Here is a 10,185-nt window from a genome sequence, read left to right on the forward strand (position 1 = left end):
CCTCATATTTTGGTTAGGATTCCATTGATAAAGGGATTGGCCTCAAATACCTGGTTGTAGGACTCTTCCATGGTGTAGTTTTCATCTTGGGTTGCCCGGTCCTAATTATAGTAAAGCATGTACTTTAGTCTTTGTAATTATCTGTTATAACTCCGTAGCTTTTTATGAAGGCAGGAGTAAAATAAAAGTAGCTGCAATAGTTTCATACTTAACTAACACTGAAAATGTACATAATTTAAATCAGACTCCTAATCTTAATTTTTGTTTAATAAATAAATCCATAAGAAAACTATGTTGGGAAACTGCTATTGGGAAGTGCACTTCTCCTATATAGGTCATAAGGATCCTATCTGTCTGAAACTGGCTGCTCTTTCTTTCTTTGATCTGCAGAATGACTGATGCTTTTCAGACATCAGTTGTGGGTACAGTTTTCTCTCTTGGCACCAGCTACTGTTCTCCCTTCTTGTTGTATTGATAGTGGGTGGGTGTGTCTCACCTTTCTTTAAAATCACATATGCTAGGGACAGTCTTGTCCTCTTCTCCTCTCCTGATGTCAGTGTAGATGCAGGCAGTGCAAAGTGTACTACAGTCATATAGTATCTCAAATGCAAAGCTGCATTTCAATGATCTGAGGTTTGAAGAACAATGTGGAACTAGCTGTTTTACGGGATGTCTCAATTTCATTCCTGTAGTAACATAACTGGTGATAGGAAAGCAGGGAGAGAGAGAGGTGTGTGCTCTGCAAGGCTGCTGACCACGGTACCAATGGGTGTGGGTGGGCTGGGTAGGATCTCGGGAGTCACGTCTCAGGGATCTGCCCACTCCCCAGCACTGCTCCAGCTCTGAGCTGTCTCCACTGCCCGGGACCTGTGTGGCCCCACCTGCCTCCCCGGGGGAAGAGCCACCTGGGACTGGTGCAGAGGCTGGGCCAGTCTCAGCCAGTCACAGAGGACAGTCGGGGAGGGGGGAGGCTGAGCTGGGTCCTGAGGGAGCCTGGTCCGGGTAGGCTCTGCTCCTGCTCCAGCCTGGCTGCTTCCACCACTCCCAAGGGCTGGAGGTCTCCTGCCCCAGGACCAGCTCTGGCTGCGCTGCCAGCTCAGCCTGGCAGACACAGTCACCTCCCATCAGGGCCGGCTACTGTGGCTGGGAGTTAGGGTGTGGGAGAGTAGGTCTCTAGTGGGTCTGGGGGGGTGCTGGGCACTGGGGGGTGGGGGAGATCTGTGTGTGTTGGGGGGCTGTCAGTGGGGGAGATCTGTGTGTGTGTGGGCGCTGGGAAGTGTGGGGGGTCTGTGCGGGGCACTGTGCAGTTGTGGTGGTGGGGGGCACTGGGCAGTGAGGGGATCTGTAGGGGGGGCTCTGGGTGGGAAGGTGTGGGGCCCTGTGCAGTTGTGGAAGGGCTGTGGGGGGTCTTCAGCAGGGGGCCACAGGGCAGAGAGAGGATCTGTGTGGGGTTCTGAGTGGGTGGGGGAGTGATCTGGGAGGGCACTGGGCAGGGGTTTGTGGGGGTCTCTGGGTGGTGCGGCGCTGGGCATAGGGAGCCAGAGGGGTGCCGGGCAGGGGGTTTGTGGGGGACACTGGGTCGTGTGTCACTGGGCGTAGGGAGTCGGAGGGGTGCTGGGCAGGGGGGTTTGTGGGGGTCTCTGGGTGGTGCGGTGCTGGGCGTAGGGAGTCGGAGGGGTGCCGGGCAGGGGGTTTGTGGGGGTCTCTGGGGGGTGCGGCGCTGGGCGAAGGGAGCCGGAGGGTGCTGGGCTGGGGATTGGTGGGGGTCTCTGGGTGGTGCGGCGCTGGGAGTAGGGAGTGGCACAGACCGAGCGGCGCTGCGGGGTCGGGGCTCGGACAGGCCGGGGGGGGGTGCGGTGCCTGGAGCCCCGGGAACCCGGGAACCCGCCCCCCCCCCGGGCTGACACGCGGCAGAACCGAGACAGCCGGTGCCCCCCCCGCCCGACCTCCCCAGATCTGCGCGCCCCTGGTCCCCCCCCCCCCCAAACGGGGGGTTTGTCCCGCACAGGGTCTGGCAGCGGCTCCGCCCCCGATTCCCCCCCCAGCCCCTCCCCCGCCGCCCCCTGCAGCAGCTCGACCCCCCCCCCGGCCAGTGAATTTCTGCCCCGCTCAGCCCCTGGCAGCCCCTCCCCCCCGCTGCGATTTGCCCCCCCGGCGCTTTTCACCCCCCCGCGGAGCGGGCAGCGAAGCGCCGGTAGCGGTGAGGGCAGAGAGCGGGCAGCGGCGACAGCGGCGGTTACTGCGCATGCTCCTTGCGGCTGCGCATGCTCAATGCACCCAAAGTAGCGAATCCGGAGCGGGAGCTGTTCCTGTCGTTACACCTGAGCAGTCACGTGACTCATTCCCCCCCTCCCCTGCTGGGTACGTCACTTCCGGCCGCGGCGGCGGGAAGCTCCTGGCGCGCGGCAGAACCGGTAAGAGCCGAGCGGGGCCCGCGACCCCCGCCCTGAGCTGGGGCGGGTCCTGGGGTCCCGGTGCGGCCTCCGTAGCGGTGGGCGGGGGCCGGGAACCCCCCGTGGGGGGGAAGGTGAGTGTGTCTCCGCGTCTCGCACCTGCCCCGGCGAGCGGCAGAGCTGGGGGGGGGCTTGTGACCCCCCACGTCATAACCGGCCCCCCCGCAGCCCAACCCCCAGCCCTGACCCCGCCCCCGGCAGGAGCGTGTCCGCCCCACGCGTGTCCCCGGCCCCCGCGCTGCTCCTCCCCGGGCCTGGCCCCGCTCCCGGGCCCCACGCGGGGGTGGGACACGCGGGGAAGCCGGTGGAGCAGCAGCAGCTCCCCCCGCCCGTGCAGTGCCCGGCTCAGCAGAGGGTGTCAGCTGGATCCCAGCCGCTGCAGCCCGGGGGGGGGGGGGGGAGTTGCAGGGCACAGGGAGGGGCTGGAAGCGGGGGAGGCGCCGGGAGGGAAAACAAAGAACCGGGACCCTCAGCCCCGGGCAGCTCCGGAGAGACCAGACGCTGCTGCCTCCATCGGGAGCTGAGCAGCTGCTGCTTCCCCCGCGGGGTCTGTGCGGGGGTGGGGAGCCCGGCATTAACCCCTCCGTGCCCGGCCGGGGGGGGGGGGCTTCTCTGGCTGCAGTGGCGCCAGCTCAGGTAGGGGTTATTGGGGGGATGCTGGTGGGTTCCTGCTGGAGGGGGAGGGGCAGGAAATACTGAAGAGGTGGCAACTTCTGGGGAGTTAGGGCTGGAGGGGGGCAGGGAATACCCTGGGTGAGGAAAGGGGAGGGGGACAGAGTGTGACAAACCTGCTGGGACTTGTTAACATGGGCCTAGATCCTCAGAACAAACACTTGGGTGTTGGGGGAGAAAATTCCCTAATTTGTGAAACGGGAAATAGAGAAACCAACCCCCTGGGCAGGGCTGGGAAAACTGACCAGACTTCCAGTGCTGAATCCAGGGGCTGGTGTGACATGGAAAGGGGGCACCCAGCAGGGAGGTGTAGGGAAGATGTCCCGGCCCCTCACATCCAGCTGCTGGCAGTGGGGAGGGTGTTGGGTTCCCCACCATGGGGTTGTATCAGCCTCTGGCTAGTAGGTGTGTGATGGATCTGCTGGGAGAGACAAGGGGTCTCTCTCTGTTCTCTCACCGTGATGCCCCCTAGCTGCTCTCAGGACTAGGGGCACAAATTTTCTAAACTGAACCAAAAGTTCCTGCAGTTTTCAAAAGAGGAGAAAAGCAAAATCTGTGATTTCACACTCACAGTGTCTGATAAGTGGACAGAAAGTGATCACAGTGACAGGGCCGGTGACTGGGGAATGCCCGGCAGTGCTTGGAGCCAGGACTCTGACACGAGTTGATCAGAGAGAAGGATCATGGTTAGTAGAAGTTCCCCCAGATAGGGGCCCACCAGATATTCCCTGGGACGCAGCCCCCAGAGTCCCCAGCCAGGTACCCCAGATACCCCTCAAAGCCCCACCGGCCAGGGAATCCCCACCAGACCATGACTGTCAGGTTGGGAATCCCAAAGGGTTCCCCCCACCAAGAGCCCCCAGCAGCCAGAGACCCGCCCACTGGGAACTCAGTTCCTCACTGCCTGCCTAGGACCCGCCCCGCACACCCCCACCAGCAGCAGGATCTGCCCTGCTGTTTGTCTGGGACCCCCTTCTCCACCCAGCGGGACCCCCTGATGCTTTTCAGTGGGACCCCTCACTCTGCTTCCCTGGCATCCCCTGACCTAGTGCCAGGGATCCCCTCCCCCAGCTCTGGGCACGGCAGCGATGCCAGGAGCCAGCCGGAGAAGGCCAGATGGAGCCCCTGGCACAGCACCAGGCTCCCTCTAACCCCCTGTCCCGCCTCCCCAAGAGACGTCCACCCCGGCTGTTCTGCAGCCAACGGCCCCCAGCAATACCCACCTCCAGGACTCACAGCCTCAGGGCTGGGCACATCACAACCACCCCCTGAAACCCCAAATCTCCAGAACCCACCAACCTCACTAGGGTACCCCCTGCCTAGCCACCCAGAGGCCTCCCCCACCACAATCCCCCTTCAGCTGCTATCTCCCCCCACAGCCCCACCCCCACCCAGCAACACTGTTACCTCACAGTGCCTGAGAAGTGGATAGAGAGTTATCACCGCCCCCTGCTGGCCAGTCACACAGGCAGAGGGAGCCCTGGGGGATGTCTCTTGAACTGGAGTATGGAAGGCCTGGAGGGTAAGAAAAGTCTATGGCCTGTCGCTAGCAAATAATGGCCACCATGGATCCACCCCAGAGGTGGCTGCATCTTAGCACAGGGGAAATCAACCCCTCACAGAGGCCATTTGCCATGGGGTTTGGGATACTTCTGGACCCACACTGCACTCAGAGAGACCTCCTCATCCCGTGCCAGCTGGAGAAAATAAAAAGGTCCAGCCAACTCTCCCGTTACCAGCTGGGAACCACTGATCCTGAAACAGGGGGAGGCCTCGAGCTTTGATGTGTGTTAAAGATGTGGCTGGTCTCTTTCTTCAGCAAACATTTTAACACAGAAAAAGGGGGGAAGAAATGGTTCTCAAAGGAGAGGGGAAAGATCAACACTCGGAAATTTAACCCCCTGCAAACTCCAGGATGGAGAATGATTCAGGGCAACAGGTTTCCCCCAAGAAAGGAGAAGTTGCTGGGATTGAGAAACATGGGGAACAGCCCCAAACATGAAAGGAATTTTAACTGATATTTGATAATAACGTAGAAGTGAAAGAGAAAGGGGGGAAATCTGAGAGATTTTGGCTCTATTTTTGCAAATAATAGAGAGGAAAGTGGAAAATCAAAGGGATTTTAGATCAGTTTATATCTGATGTGCAGTAAAATGTCAGTGTTTCACATCAGTATTTGTTAAATGAATAGAGAGGAAATGGGCAACATTTGCAAACACTTTATATCCATGTTCAAGAAGCTGAGAAAAGGGGTAAATCTGAGATTTTCTTGGTATTTTATAATTAGAGAGGCAGGGGGAAATCTCAGGGCAAACGTTTAGGGTATTTTATATCAACCTTTGAGATGTGCAGAGAAAACGTGTCACGACCTGCAACTGAAGGTGGAAAATCAGACTCCTGGAGAGACCAGGGGGAAATGGGGGGGACGGGAGAGCGGCTCATTGGCGGGGAAAGGGGCGAATCTCCCCGGATTTTACAGCCCGGGTGAGACACTGAGCGAGAAAAGGGGCAGAACTGGAGAGAATTTGTATCGGGGGCGAGAGGCAAGTGGCACCAACAGAGACAGGATCCAATTAACCCCCCTCCCCCCTTTGCCCGCCCCCCCGCGTCCCACCGACCTTCCCCCCGCCCGACACTCCCCTCCCCCCAGGGACCCCCCCGCCGGGCCCCGGCCCCCCCATCCCATTTTGTGTCAGGGGCGGATCCTGCCGGGGCCGAGGCGGCTCCGAGGCTTCTCCCGGGTTCCCCGGGGCAGAGTCACGTGCCCGCCCCCCCAGCACCCCCCCACACCGGGGTCTCTCACTCCCCGGGGGCTCCGGGCGGGGCTGGGGCGGGCAGAGCCCGGGGCTGCCCGGGGGGCGGGGCCCAGCTGGAGAAACCCCCCCCCGGCCGGGCCCCCCCGCACAGACCCGCCCCCCCGGGGAGCAGCAGCGGCTCAGGCCGGGCCGGCTCACGGGGAGGCGGCGGCAGCAGCAGCTTTGTTCTCCCGCCCCCAGCGGGGCTCGCACGGAGCATGCGCAGTAACAGCTGCTGGACCCCTTCCTTCCCTGGGCTGGAGAGAGCGGAAGCGGCCCCGGGGCAGGCTGGGAGATGTAGTTCCTGACTCTCCCCGGAGTGGAAGTGATGTCAGCGGGGGAGCCGGAGCCGGGCTGCGAAGGAGCGTTGGGCGCTGCGGCTCTGCCTGGCTCGCGCGGGGCCGTTGGAGCCTCTCCCGGGCCGGAGAAGGGTTGGTGACGTTGGGGCTCTGGGCATGCGCAGATCGCGGCGGGAGAGCCCTTCATTAACCGTGGCTGGGGGGGGCAGGTGACCCCCCCGAGGAGCGGGGAGAGAAAGGGGGGGGGCTGAGATCCCCTCGGATTTACCGCTGCCCCCTCCCGTGGGGACCCCCCTCCTCCCCCGTCCTGCCCCCTTTCTCCCTAGAGAGCCACGAGCAGCGCCCAGGGTGACCCCCCCTCCCCCAACCCCTGAGAAGTTCCCTGTCCCCCCCCCCCCGATTGTGTCCCATTTTCTCTCCCCTTCGCCAGTGGCCAGTTCAGGTCTCAGGTTTGGGGGGTTTCGCCCATTTCCACCTGCAGGGATTTGTCCTTGTGCGGGTGGGAAATGGTTCCCCCCAGTGATTCCTGAGCTGGGCAGAGGGTGAATGGGCAGAGGCTGGGGGGGCCCTGAGACAGGGACACCTCTGGGCTGGGCTGGGGGGGCCACTCTCTGCTGGCAACGGGGCCTGGGAAGGGCCAGGAAGGGGAGGGTGGAGACGGCCCAACCCCAGGTTTCCCAGTCCCAGCTACTTCCACCCCCCCATCACCTGCTTGTCACATTCCCAGACCCCATTGCCAGCCCCTCCCCACTGATAGTGACTTTGTGACTCCAGCCCCACTCCTGTCCCCTGTGAAAAGATATCACCCAGGGATCCCTCCTGTCCCCTGTGAGTGTGAGGCAAGAAGAATCCATCCCGTTCTGTTGTTGATTCAATATCCCTGTATAATCCCCTCCAATTTCCCATCTTTTCTCTTCAACTGTTAAATGATGACACAAAATCTCCCAGAGGTTGGTGCTTCTCTCTTATATTGGCAAATATTTAGTTTATGCCCCATTTTCTCCTCAGTTCTGAAATACTGATATCTAATGCTCAAAAATCTTCCCCCTTTTCTCCCCAGGTGTCTGACTGAGATCAGGGCTCTTATCGTACTGAGCGTGGCCCTGTTCTGACAGCTGCTGCAGAGACCCCAACTGAGATCTGGGCCCTGTTCTGCCAGGCGCTGAAGAGACCCCAGGTGAGATCAGACCCCACTGTTGTGCCAGGTAAAACTGAGACCTGGACCGAGATCACGGCCCCCCTTGACGCAGGTAGCGAACCACTGCGACCCAAACCGCTGCCTCCATTGTGCTGGGCACTACAGAGACCTCGACTGAGATCTGTGTCCCCGTTGAGTCTGGCACTGCACTGACCCCGACCCAGATCACGTCGCACCACTATACTGGGCACTGCACAGACTCTGATAGAGATCCTGCCCCCACATTTTGCCAGATGCTGCAGGGCCCCTAAACAAAATCCGGGATCCTGTAATGCTGGGAGTTGCAGAGTCCCCGACTGAGATCAGGCTTCCTGTTGTGCAGGGCTCTGCACAGACACTGACCAAGATCAGGGTCCCCATTGTGACAGGTGCTGAACAGACACCAAGGGTATCTCTACCCTGCCATTAAAACCCCCCAGCTGGCCCATGCCAGGTGACTCAGGCTCACAGGGCTCAGGCGAAGGGGCTGTTTAATTGCAGTGTAGGTGTCTGGGCTCGGGCTGGAGCCAGGCTGTAGGACCCTGCGAGGTGGGAGGGTGCCAGACCTTGGGCTGCAGCCCCAGCCGGAACGTGGACACCACAATTAAACAGCCCCACAGCCTGAGCCGTGTGAGCCCAAGTCAGCGGGCACGGGCCAGCCGCCAGTGTCTGACTGCAGTGTGGACATGCCCACAGGGACAGAGAGGCCTTGCCCCAAAAAGCTCAAAGGCTAAATAGGCCAATGGTGGGAGGCGACTCTCCATTTTACAGATGGGGAAACTGAAGCTCAGAGAGCTGAAGTAATTTGCTCAAGTTTGCGTGGAGAATTTGGGGCAAAACTCGGAACTGAACCCAGATTGTTTGAATTCTTGCCTCTCCTCTTAACCCCAGGCCCAGCGTGTGTGTGTGCAGCGTTGTTTTGGTCAGTGTTTGCCTTGCATTGGCTTCCAAGGGAGACTGTGGAATTTCCTTCACTGGAGGTTTTTAAGACCAGGTTAGAGATACACCAGTCTGGGAATGTCTAGGGATACTTGGTGTTAGGGGGCTTAGTCCTTCACCCTCTCACTTCCCTGGTCCTTCTTGCATGAATAGAGAGCAACAATACCCATAGTCCAAAGGCGCAAACAATTTGATGTTTATTGGGGTGAACTTCCAGGAATCATGATTCCAGTTTCCTTCCTCAGTGTCCCCCTTCCCAGCTCTGACACCACAGAGCCTTGCCTGTGTCCCTGTTCCTAGTCCCATCCCCTGTTCCCATTTCCCCCTTTAGCAAAACATGATCCCAGTTCCCCCAGTCCCTGTTCCCATTTCCCCACCCCCTTTACTTCCTGATTGACTGCAGACTATATAGTAAAACCTGAGTTTTGCTTAGCTATATCTTAACCAGTCATTTTACTGAAATTTAACTATCCAATCCTAACATGGTTATTTAACCAATTATATTCCACCACCTTCATTGGTTTACACCCAACAAAATTAATTATAACAGCAGACAGAAACAATCACAGAGCCAGACAGAGACCATGCAAATAAACATACAAAACAATACAGAAGTGAGGATTTCACAACTACATTTATACAGACATAAGGGTTTTACAGCTGTGTCTATTGATAAGTGAGTTCTTGCCAGACAGGACGCTATCAAACCAGGTTTCCTTTTACATCTTCTAGGCTCTTCTCTTTCTCTGGAGCTGATAGAAATATCAGGGCAGGATCGTATTCCTAACAGCCCAATAGCACCTTATTTCAATGTGACTAGTTTGGAATGTGAGGATGTGACCAGACACTTCCCAGCGTATGGCTGCCTAACTACATCTTGGCTGAAGGCCTTAGCCTGTCGCAGTAAGAGAAGGCCATTCCACAGACAGTGATCTTTGATTCCTTCTTTTATACCTCTGTAACTAGCGAAGTGATAAGAATACACCTACATTCTTAAAGTACAGGCCTTTGCAGACAGGCCTGAATAGCTCTATCCTAACACTCCACCCCCTTTTTTTTTTTTCCTTTTGGGATCCTCCTGCCCAGGTATCCCTGGAAAAGCACAGGACAGATGGCGACACATTTTCTGATAGGGCCAGGCATCAAGGTGGAAGGTGTCGCTATTCCATTTGTCCCACTGCCCCTTGTGTAGTACCGTGCCCTGCACCTTCTCTCCTACGGGCATACCACACCTAGTCCAATTAGTGTCCCAGACTTCCCATTATATTGGGTCCGGGTTGCCTTGCACACTGCAGGGTGGGAAGGGCTTACTACATTACTTATAGGTTATCTGCATATGCAGCGTAACACAAGTATTGTTAACAATATACAGTGCACAGCAACACCGAGTCCTGACCACTGCAGTATGGTCCCACGTCCGAGCCATGACCGAAACACTGCCTCTCCTCCTTCGACAGGGTCAAGATCTTAATGTGTCCAGTTGCTGGCAGCTGCAGCAAGCTGCCCCTGCAGGTTTTACGTGCTTTTGTCCATATTATAAGTCCATTGACTGTCCACAGAGAAACGGGTTATTGTCCAAACCAACGTAACCACTTGGTATGGAATCAGGCCATATGCCCTGGTTCAGTTATTCACAGCAATAAGATTTACAGATCTATTTGTGCACCAAAGTCCAGATAGCAGCATGTAGATGTGTGTAGTTTGGTGGGGGGTGGTTTAATTGTGCCCCCAGAAATATGTACATTTCCAGCAAAACCCCTCCTACACAGTACACCCAATTGTCCACCCCTTGCCATAGGCCATTGATCCTGCTCCTGCATAGTCATAGGAGAGGGGCACAGCCAAACATT

This window comes from Mauremys mutica, unplaced genomic scaffold, assembly GCF_020497125.1.
Source record: "Mauremys mutica isolate MM-2020 ecotype Southern unplaced genomic scaffold, ASM2049712v1 Super-Scaffold_100033, whole genome shotgun sequence".
NCBI lineage: Eukaryota > Metazoa > Chordata > Testudines > Geoemydidae > Mauremys > Mauremys mutica.